Genomic DNA, 10066 nt, shown 5'->3' with positions numbered 1-10066 from the left:
GGCCTCAGGAGCCTGAGTGAATCATAGTATTTAACATTTAGCCCTTACCTAAGCGCTTTCCTAATACATACTATTCAGTGTAGTGCTTTCTGAAGTGAGGTAGAGGCTAACCTAGCCATTCAGCATCCAAAGACACGGTACCAGAAAGTTTTGGTCAACAGCTGCCTAGCATCTGCTATGCCTACTTAAAGGCACCTTACTGATTCTTAGGTGTTATGGTCAACAGTGTTTAGTCTATATAATCAAGAAAGCTTTATTCTGCTGCCCCTACACAGGCTGCTTCATTGGAAATGTGCTGGGTGTCCAAGGGATCCACATGGGGCTGGAAAATATGTATAGGACCTGCGGGAGATCAGTGACTTGCTGGGGGTTAGATGGGTGCCTTGGGGCATTAAATGCCCATGTGCAAGTAGCTGTATGGGTGTTGATGAAATCTAGAAACATATTTAGCTAACTGTTGCCAAGTATCTGCCATAGGGTCAGGTTAATTATTCCATATAGGTTCGATTGCTTTTATTGACTGGACTGCCAGTGAGTGTTCAGATTTTAGTTCAGGTACAGAAGCCTGAATAAAGCTGGAGCTGAATCCCACCCTCACTGAGCATAGTCTGGAATGGTTTATTCAGACCTTTTTTGATCTTAACCCTGCTTTATTGCAATGGAGACAAGGATTCTCTTTCCTACTTAGAAAACAGAGGTAAGATCTCAATTTTTCAGTTCTCTGTGCTTTTTATCACTAAGGTATTAAGTATCTAAGAATTTGTTTTTACCTTAGAATGTCTAGAAGCAGAGCTAGCCTAATTTTAATTGGCATGTTTGACCTCTTTAAATTTGGGAAAATCCAGATCTCTAAATAGCCACAATTTCTTTGAGCATTTGTCCATACATGGGCTTCAGCCTCCATATCCACATGCCACAGGCTGGATTCCTCTGGCCAGGACGTGCCCAGGCTGTGTATGCAAGCTCAGCACTTCCTGGCCAAGAGAAAGCTGACTGCCATGACCAAACCTCTGCTCCCTTCCCTCTTGCTGTCTGAGCTATATCCTGACATCTCCTTGTATGTAATTAACTGTCTCAGCTACAGTGTTATCCAGCTGCAGGATTTTTACCCAATGACTCATTAACCCCCCTGCCAAAAAAACTTTGTTTTTTCCCTTCTTTTTTTGTTTTGCTTTGCTTTGTTTTGTTTCTGTGTAACAGACAGCAAAACATGTTAGCCTTTCTTTAGAGATTCCCATATTCTGGGCAACTGTACCAGATTCAAATCTTTCTCAAAGAAATTATCAAGACAAGGAAACATCAATTATACACATTTTTATTTTGTGACTAGGCAAGACCACCTTCCCAGATTTTGGTGTTCCTGGTCCATGACTCAGTCCATGTTCTTCCAAAGTGTGCTTTCCTCAGCTGTGGATCACACATTTAGTTTAGACAGTCTTACACTCCCTTGCCACAGGCCATTTCTGCACCATTGTTTAAAAATCTCCCTGTTAGACATTGATAATGCAAACAGTTGGGAATCAAATGCATAGCTTTACAGAGAAGCATCAAGATAGATCATTCAATTGGAAGAGGTGTGCAGCAGTCTCATCTTACTTAGATTTCAGGCTTTGTTTGCCTTGGATGAACTAACTGTTCCTAAATCCCCCAAAGTGACATGTATGCATGAACAAAGTAGTCTAAGGTACTTCACTTTATTCTAGTTCTTTGAGAGGTGCTGATAAACACAGGTGAGCAGGCAGACAGGCAGTGACCTGAAACTTGTGATGAAATCACATCTGAATGAAGGATCTATGGGCATCATCTCCTTCATAGCATCCTTCACACAGAACAGAATCCACAGATAAAATTTGTCCAAAGGATCTGACTTCAAACTTGTGTAATGCATAGTTACCTAAAGTAGAATATATTTCAGGGCAATACGTGGATAAATATTAAACTTACTATACAAACACTTGGTATAAACACCATTTTCCAAAGAACCTTTTTTTTTTTAATTGAATATTTCACTAGAGAAGATATGTACTCACATGTGGGTTTTTGCCAGCTACTTGCGAGATAAACCTACACTATACAAGCAACATTTAAAATCACCAGTGGCTTTAGCCATTGTCAGGGACTTGAAAACATATTGCAATCCAAGACAAATAGGAAGCACAGAGAAAAAGTTATAGTGGACACGACAGAATTTTTGCAGTGTTGAGAGAACAGAAGTTGTATCACAAATAGCATATTTTTAACCTACAAAACCAAACAATTTAAAAAACCACATGATGTGTCCTTGAATGACTCTTTTATAGAAATTGGAAACAGCAAAAGGAACTACACAGCAAAATGTGGTGCAACTCTGAATATAGAAAATGCTGTTGTGAATCAGAAGGGGGGTAGTTTCAAACAGACCTCCTTAGTTCTTTCACATGGCTGAAAATCATGAAATTATTTTTGTGACCAGCCATGAAATCTTTCTCTGTTGACTGAAATGAAGTTTTTATTTCTGATCATTTCACACACATCAGGACAGAAGATTTTTTAACAGAGTTGGGATTGGAGTGTTTTTAATTGTTTTAAGGGCTGATGCAGATATTATGAAACAACAGATACATTTACACTTTACAAGATTAAGAATAATCTATTCCTTAAAGTCAGGATTTTTTTCCCCTACAAGACAAAATAAGACATAACAGACCAGGGAACACACAGAAACAATTTTGCCCTGGATGATTTAACACGGCACATAAATGAGTTTCTGGGCACTGTAACACACTTTCTTTCTACGCCGACTCGGTTGAGAAAATATTTTAATTTTTTCTCTCAATTCATCTTTTACTCTGAAGTTCAGCTATGCAGAATTGACACTGTTCTACTCAGGATACCTGCTCTTTCCCTCTAACAGCTTCCAAACTTCTAAATTCAGTGATTAAAAAAGCATTTTCTCTTCGCTATTCCAGGCCGCACTGTACAATCTCTTTAGTATGATTTTACATAAATTGTGATTCCAGAACCTTTATTGCTAACTCTGGAGCTAGAAAGAGCTCAGATAGACTTTTCAATTTTATGATGAATTTTTCAAGGTTCTTAGTCAGTTAAGACACAATCTTTTAGTCATAATCTGAGTAGATTTTATATGGAACTCCTGAAAGACAATATATACATACACACTAAAGACATGCTCAGACAGAATATTCAAACCATTCTAAAGTTCTACTGACATAAAATTATTAAACTTTCCAAAAGGACACTACTGGTCTTTCATCTTTAATATCCAGGTAGAACTTTTGTCAGAACTTAAGTTACAGGAGGTTTTGTGAAATGAATATAAAATGGGCTGAATCATGCAATGAGCTTATACTTCTCTTAGTCAAAATGACACTTGTAATGTTGGGAGGCTACAGAGTAGCTGGTACTATTCATACAATTATCTCTGTGATCTTAGCATCAGTGCAGAGAGACGGATGGAAGATGGCAAAATGTTCCTCTTTGGAATATTGGTAGTGTCTGTACAAACCTGGTCATTCAGATTATAGTTCAGTAGAGCTAATGCAGCATACCTAAATATTTCCAAAATTGCTAGTAAATCTCTATTAAGACCTCCCCAGGCTTGTCTTCTAACCAGTTCTAATGTTCAAGTCCAAGCTATTTTAAAAATGCCTATATATTGACAGTGGAATCTGATTTTTTTTTTTATTCCTTAGGAGGCCTCATTTACATGGCTTTCTTGCTACAAAATTGATAATTCTTGATCTTAAGTGCAGAAGTGCAAAAACATTTCTTACCAAGGAGATAATACTCTGTTGATAGATCTATGGCAACTGAAGAAAACAATACGCCGTCCACTGTAAAGCCACTCACACAGCTCCTGATGCTTCATCCTTTCTTTAGAACAACAACAAACAAAAGCCAGGTGACTTGTTCTTTTTCTTGAGCAGGTCATTCACTTCTTAATCTTCCTAAGGTGAAATCCACCCTGTTGGAATGGGATATATATATTCGGTTTACATGCTACTTAGTTCTGCGTAAGTCCGACTTGTGTTTAGGAACATAAGTGACTCAGTTTTTGCACATGCCTTGTGCAGCCCACCAGAAGTAAGCAGTGGTTAGAGATCATAGATAGTGATCTCTGTCCTAATACAGGCAAAAATTCACAGAATATGTACTGAGGGGTTTTTTCCTCTCCTGAAATTTGTGGCTCCTCCTTATGTCTGACCCAAGTACATCACGTTATTTCAGGCTTCAGCAAAACTCCTTCTCCTTCCTCCTCCTTCCTCACTTCCACCAGGCTTACAAATTGTCCCCACTCCATATAAATGCAGTAGGGCAGCCAGTGCTGGTAAAATTCATTTGGCTAATACCAATCTTGAAAGTTGAAAGCTGGAAACCTACTTTAAAATTAATAGAATTGAAATTTTCTCACAGTTTATCTGATTTGATCACGTAACTTAGCAGCGCAGACTGTATAACCAAGATACAATGTATCCCTAGTGAATTTCTACTGGGTTACCCATTTCGCAGATCAAGTACAGTGTGATCCAGTAAAGATATCAATTAGCTTATTTTGATAATTTTTTAAAAAGTTAAAATGACCGAATGTTTTCGGCGGCTTGACCTAAGCATAAACAGAAATTTTTCTGACAAACTTCAAGGAGTGCACAAAAATATACCATAGGGCTAAGATTCAGTGGAAAACCAGAGCATAAATATATGCACTAGAGAAAGAAAAGAGTCTGGAAAAAACCTGCATTTGTTGAATACTTACCAGATGAGCCCTGCTCCAAGAGTCAAGTCCAAATGCTTCTGGAAAAATAGGCTAGGGCTAAAACCCATTTTGCAGTTGCTACAGTTTTGCTTGTAGTTGTTTGAGGTCCTTTTTTAAAATCTCCTTATGCACATAAAAGAATCACGTGACTCCTTTACTAAATTGCATATTTGTAGTGAAATAGTTTGAAATATAGACTCACAGAGAAGCAGAGATATGACTAATACAATTTCTGTTTGTTTGTTTTTCACACGTTTTTCAAAACTTACCTGGATCGTTTGGATGCTGCCTTGTATAACTGAGTAAGCTTACATTTTTTCCAGGTCATTCATAAGTTTTACTGTAAAAGAGAAAGATAATTCATTGCAGTAACCAAGACAGGAGAGGAGAAAAAAATATGCAAAATCTTGTCTCCGTACAGCTTAAACTCTATAGAGGAACTTCTCAGGGGAGAATAATTAGTTTTTTTTAGTAAATTTCATGTCAGCTAGAATTTTGAACTGTATTCCAATGATAACTTATTCATTCATTGAAGTTTATTTAAGCTTTTGCGGTTTTTCTGATGGATGGACTTGGAAACTGCCATGACACTTTTCAGCATCATGTTACAGCTAAACCAGAAAGATGATGTGGGCACTATTTTATCAGCTCTGCACTTTTCTGTATTTTTACTTTCATTTCCTCTAAGTATCAAACAGTTATATTGGTTTGGTGTGAGACACACAAACATTTTAGCCAGTAGCAATCAGGAGTAACAATGGGCTGTCATCTGGGCGCTTCAGACTACCCGACTCGAACCCCCAGGTGACCAGGAGTTAGCTCACAGCATGAAACCAAAGCAAGAATTGAGTTCAGTCCCAGTGGACCTTCAGAGAAACACCTCTGTTTGGAATGTTAAAGGCAGCAAAAAAAGTGGAAGAAGGGCAGGCAGATTTGCCACTTCAGGGAGGGACACATTACTCTGTTGTTTTCAAGGATGGTAGACAGGATGCTCTAGTTTTTGGCTGTCCTGTGGTCTGACATCTCATTGGCAGCAGCAAGTCATGGGGCTTGCTTCTGGAGTGCATCTGCTGGTTTCATTTCATTCAAAAAACATCAGGCTCATGCACTCCAGGATGACTCTGCAGCAAGAACCACAACGTGAATAGTGAGAGTGATCTGGAGATTCCCATCAAAAGCACACACGTCTACAACACTAAAATCCATCTGAGTTCATTTCCTAGGGTTTTCAATTAGACCTTGGAAAATTCCACAGATATGGTCAGGAGGGAATAAAATGATCTAAAACAATAGTCTCTCTCCCCTTCACTCACTGAAGCTGTACAGAGAAGGCTAACAATAGAATTAGGCATTATTCTACTCTTCCCGTCTCACGGAGTTGCACAATAGAAAGAAAAACCTGTGTTACAACTGTACTGAGGATTGGTTCTAGCACTAAATATTTTCTCAGGGATCTTCAGGAATTGACATGGTTGGAAAATATGCTCTCTACCTTGTTAACTTTTTCCTTCTGTTCCTGAGCAAGCTCACCTGTCTGACTGAAGAGAAAGTTCATTCAGTTCACCATCATCCCTCATGTCTTTTCTTTTTCCTTTCATACCCACCATTGCTCTAGCTTACATTTGATATACTGTCTGAGATACAGTAAATAAAATTCTAGCCAATACATCAGTGGATAAAAGCTGGAATAACTAAAAAAAATAATTTTGAAACAACAGATTTGCAAATCATCGTGTGCCTTATGCACTTCTATCCTTTCCTGAGCCTGTTTTTTTCCACTGCAGGACCTTTTAAGAGAAGACTATCTCTTACCCTCTATTTACAGAATCAGCCCTTATGGTCACTGGAACCTCCAAGGACTACCACATTTTAAACAATAAGCAAAACAGTAATGCACAAAAGAGAAGAATGTGTCTATCAGACAGAATTATTTAGTTCTTCTATCTCTATTGCATAAATTTAATCAGATATGACCAAAATTTTTCATTCAAGTTTTCATTGCCAAGAAAGCTTTGGTAGATCATTTTGACCCAGACAAAACAATTACAGAATTGTCTGAACTATAAATATTCCTGTTTCTTTCTTTAACCTTGGCTTGTATTTCATTTTCCTCTGCTTAAGCAATACTATTTCATTCTAAAAGGTTTAAGGGGAGTGAATAAAAAAAATAATAAATAAAACAAATAAAAGATAGATACATAACAGAACCCCTCTATGGTTTATCTAACCTTCTCTAGTCATGAGAAAAGAGTTCTGGGGTCTTACAAGGGTTATACCCCTTGGGTAGATTTCCAAAGATTGTGAAGATTGAGACTACAGTTAACATGAATTAATAGCTAGTGTTCTGCAATCCCCTCAAAATATGATGTGTTTGTGTGCTTATGAAGCAACTTGGGAGGTTAATGAGTAGAAGTACATACTCCACATAATCATTTAAATTAATTATATTTGCAAAAAAAAATTAATACATTGTCTGCATCTTTGTCTTTGGGCATCTAATAAAATATGTTAAATGTTTCCTGATTACTATTATCCATTTATGTCTAAATAATATCAAACACTAGGTATTCTATGACACTTTTTTCTAACAGATTTTTATATTACCCAATTCCCTACATCCCCAATCCCACCTGCAGAGTTCTTTGGTTACAGGTCCATAACCTGAGGCCCGGTGATTTATCTGCCAGTGCTCATATTAAGCACTTCTCTTGCCATATCAAATGTTGAGACACCTTGTGAAACCATGAGTGTCACTGATAGGTAGGAACTATCTCACAGCAATTAAGCATGACAGAACTGTCCTAGGCCACAAGTTCATAGAATCATATATTCAGTACTTACTAACAATGTAAATATATACAGCTACAAAATTAGACATATTTTACAGTGGGAAGAGGCTATTACAAAGACTTTTTGCACTCTTAAAAACACAGTTAGACCACTGATGTGCAGCTGCACCTGGTTGCTGTGGAGTCCTTGGTTCATGCTCAACCCTTTCAGAAACTGTGTGGGATACAGAGTGGTTCCTCTGTCCATTTAAACAGTGTTGCTGGGCTGAAGTTTCATTTCGGAGTGTGCACCACTAAGAGTAGAGATGAGTGTCATGAAAATGAGGAAACAATTTTATGATTTTTTAAACAAAACACTGGTGTTTCTCCATTACAGAACTTGAAAGAGAAAGATGAAGCCTCCTCTACCAGCACAGCATGAATCAATATCATAACTTCTCTGAAAAAGCTGAAGGTCATTTCCAGTGGGATGCCAGCAAAGATGAAGTTCCATTTCAATACAGCATCCCAGTTAATTCCCTAGTGAAGAAGCAGTAGAAATTCATACAGTGGGATGACTGCTGTCCTGCTGGAAGGTAAAACTTGGTATTGAAAAAGCAGAGGGAGTGGAGGGAGGAGGCGGGGAAATAGCTCTAGGGAACACATTCTGGCTCTAATTCCTATGGGGAATTAAGCATTTTATGTTCTGGTTTCTGACAAAGACAGCATGAATGCAATTGTAACTGATCTGTATGGTTTAAAGAAACCTTTCACACAGTCTACAGCTCTGAACCACCTGGTCTGGCAGGCAGGACTGCTTTTTTGCTTCACTAAAAGACCACCAAACCTGGTATGAACCACAAATTATCTCAAATTTTACAAAAGATGCAGCCCTGCCAAGACTTTCAGACTAGAGAAATTCAGAATAACATTTGTGTGCATCTGAATATCAGTTTCTCAGGACCCTGTGTGGCCTACCTCCTTCCTTCCCTTCCTCTGTCTCCCTCCCTCTCTCCTAGAGGTTTAGCTGACTGCAGGCAGGGCTGTTGCCCACAGCAAAAGCTGCTGCGAGGGAAGAACTGGAAAATGCCCTGGCCAGGGCTGTATAACCTTTATTTGGAGGTTGCCTCAGATGAGGCTCCTACTCTCAGTCTCACCACGTTTTCCTGCAGTCATGTCTGACCCTGGCTCCCCCCACCAGGCCCATATCCTGACCCCCACCTGCCGGCTCATGTTCTGACCCATTCTCAGCCCATCACCATCTCTAGGGAGGTGACTTGATGCATGGTGTTCCCAGCTGCCCTGCTCCTTGCTGGGGGATAGGATGGACCCTGGCTTCTTAGTCATGCCCCAATGGCCCCCCATCGTCAGGCCCACATCCCTCAAGGACCGCAGAATCACAGAATACGCCGAGTTGGAAGGGACCCACAAGGATCATCAAGGGCAATTCCTAGCCCTGCACTCATTCCCAAATCTGTGAGCCCTGGCCCTGAGCACAGGACCCAGCCTTCAGCTCCTGACAAAAATTTGGACCACAAGCATTAGGACTGCAAGATAACCATGAATTTTTTAAGATGGGATTTAGCTTTTGAAGAGTCTCACTTTTATGAAGAAATCTAGCCTAACAAATTTTGAGGAGAGTAGTATTAAAAAAACATGTCCCTTTTATCAAGTTGCACAATACCTGAGCTACCAGTAAAAATGAAAATAATATCCTGTACGCACTGTCATTGGCTACGGGATTTAAAATACTAAAAGTAATCCCATTATTATAGCCCTGGCCTCAGTAAACATTTGTTGCACACCAGAAAGAACCCAGAACAACTAATATCAATATGCATTCAGAAAGAACAACAACCTTAAAGCATTCTTATGGGCAAAACTGCCTCATCATTTACTTTACAAGCTTCAGGACTAGGATTTCTGAAGCTCTTTTTCAGTCCACTTTTAAAGTGAGAACGCACCCCATCTTTCCTGCAGGACTTTCCTATTTTTCAAGGTCTCATCACGTTACGCTTGTACATAATGGAGCTGTTTAAATGTGGCAATAGGAGGTCTAATGAAATATTACCACTCCATTTCTTCAAGGACTCCTTTGGATTCTTGTGTCATTTATCCTTCTCTGAATCATAGTGTTTACTTTGGACTCTTTTTCTGGAATCAGTCTTCATGTGCTTGATTGATTTGATGAATCACTGAGCTGCCAGTGACCTTTGACCCCACTCAAGAACAGAAATGTTTCTCTGAGGCTGGCAGCCTGTGCTCACTCTTGGCACTGCTCCAGGTTTTCTCTGAGGAGTAGCTCTTTGATGACACGTAGTCTGCTTGGAGGAGGCCTATTGACATCACTGGAATTGGCTTCCCTTGCATACTGGGGGTAGGAGACACAATTCAAGGAGATTTGAAAGGCACAGGAGGATGGGGAAGGGATGGTCTTCTGCGAGTCACTGATCAAATGGCTTGTTTCTTCTCCAGAGTCAGAAACAGTTCTCTTCGAAGTGGTGCAAGGGATTTGAGGCCATTGGCCTGCGTGCAGCTGGGACTC

The 10066-nt window shown here is 39.4% G+C and overlaps 1 long non-coding RNA gene across 1 annotated transcript; it reads right to left on the bottom strand.

The window, feature by feature from the left end:
* Nucleotides 1-5034: 5034 nt before the first annotated feature.
* On the bottom strand, nucleotides 5035-9690 carry LOC127481668 (uncharacterized). Its single transcript, XR_007908285.1, has 3 exons — nucleotides 9593-9690; nucleotides 5714-5874; nucleotides 5035-5093 (listed from the first exon to the last, which is right to left on the bottom strand). It is a non-coding gene; the product is annotated as an uncharacterized LOC127481668 (long non-coding RNA).
* Between the last annotated feature and the right edge of the window lie 376 nt (nucleotides 9691-10066).

This window comes from Manacus candei, unplaced genomic scaffold (genome assembly GCF_025592945.1).
Source record: "Manacus candei isolate 608988 ecotype Guabito, Panama unplaced genomic scaffold, ASM2559294v1 h1tg000081l, whole genome shotgun sequence".
NCBI lineage: Eukaryota > Metazoa > Chordata > Aves > Passeriformes > Pipridae > Manacus > Manacus candei.
Note: the sequence above shows the minus strand (reverse complement) of the source record. Positions and strands in the feature narration are given on the sequence as shown.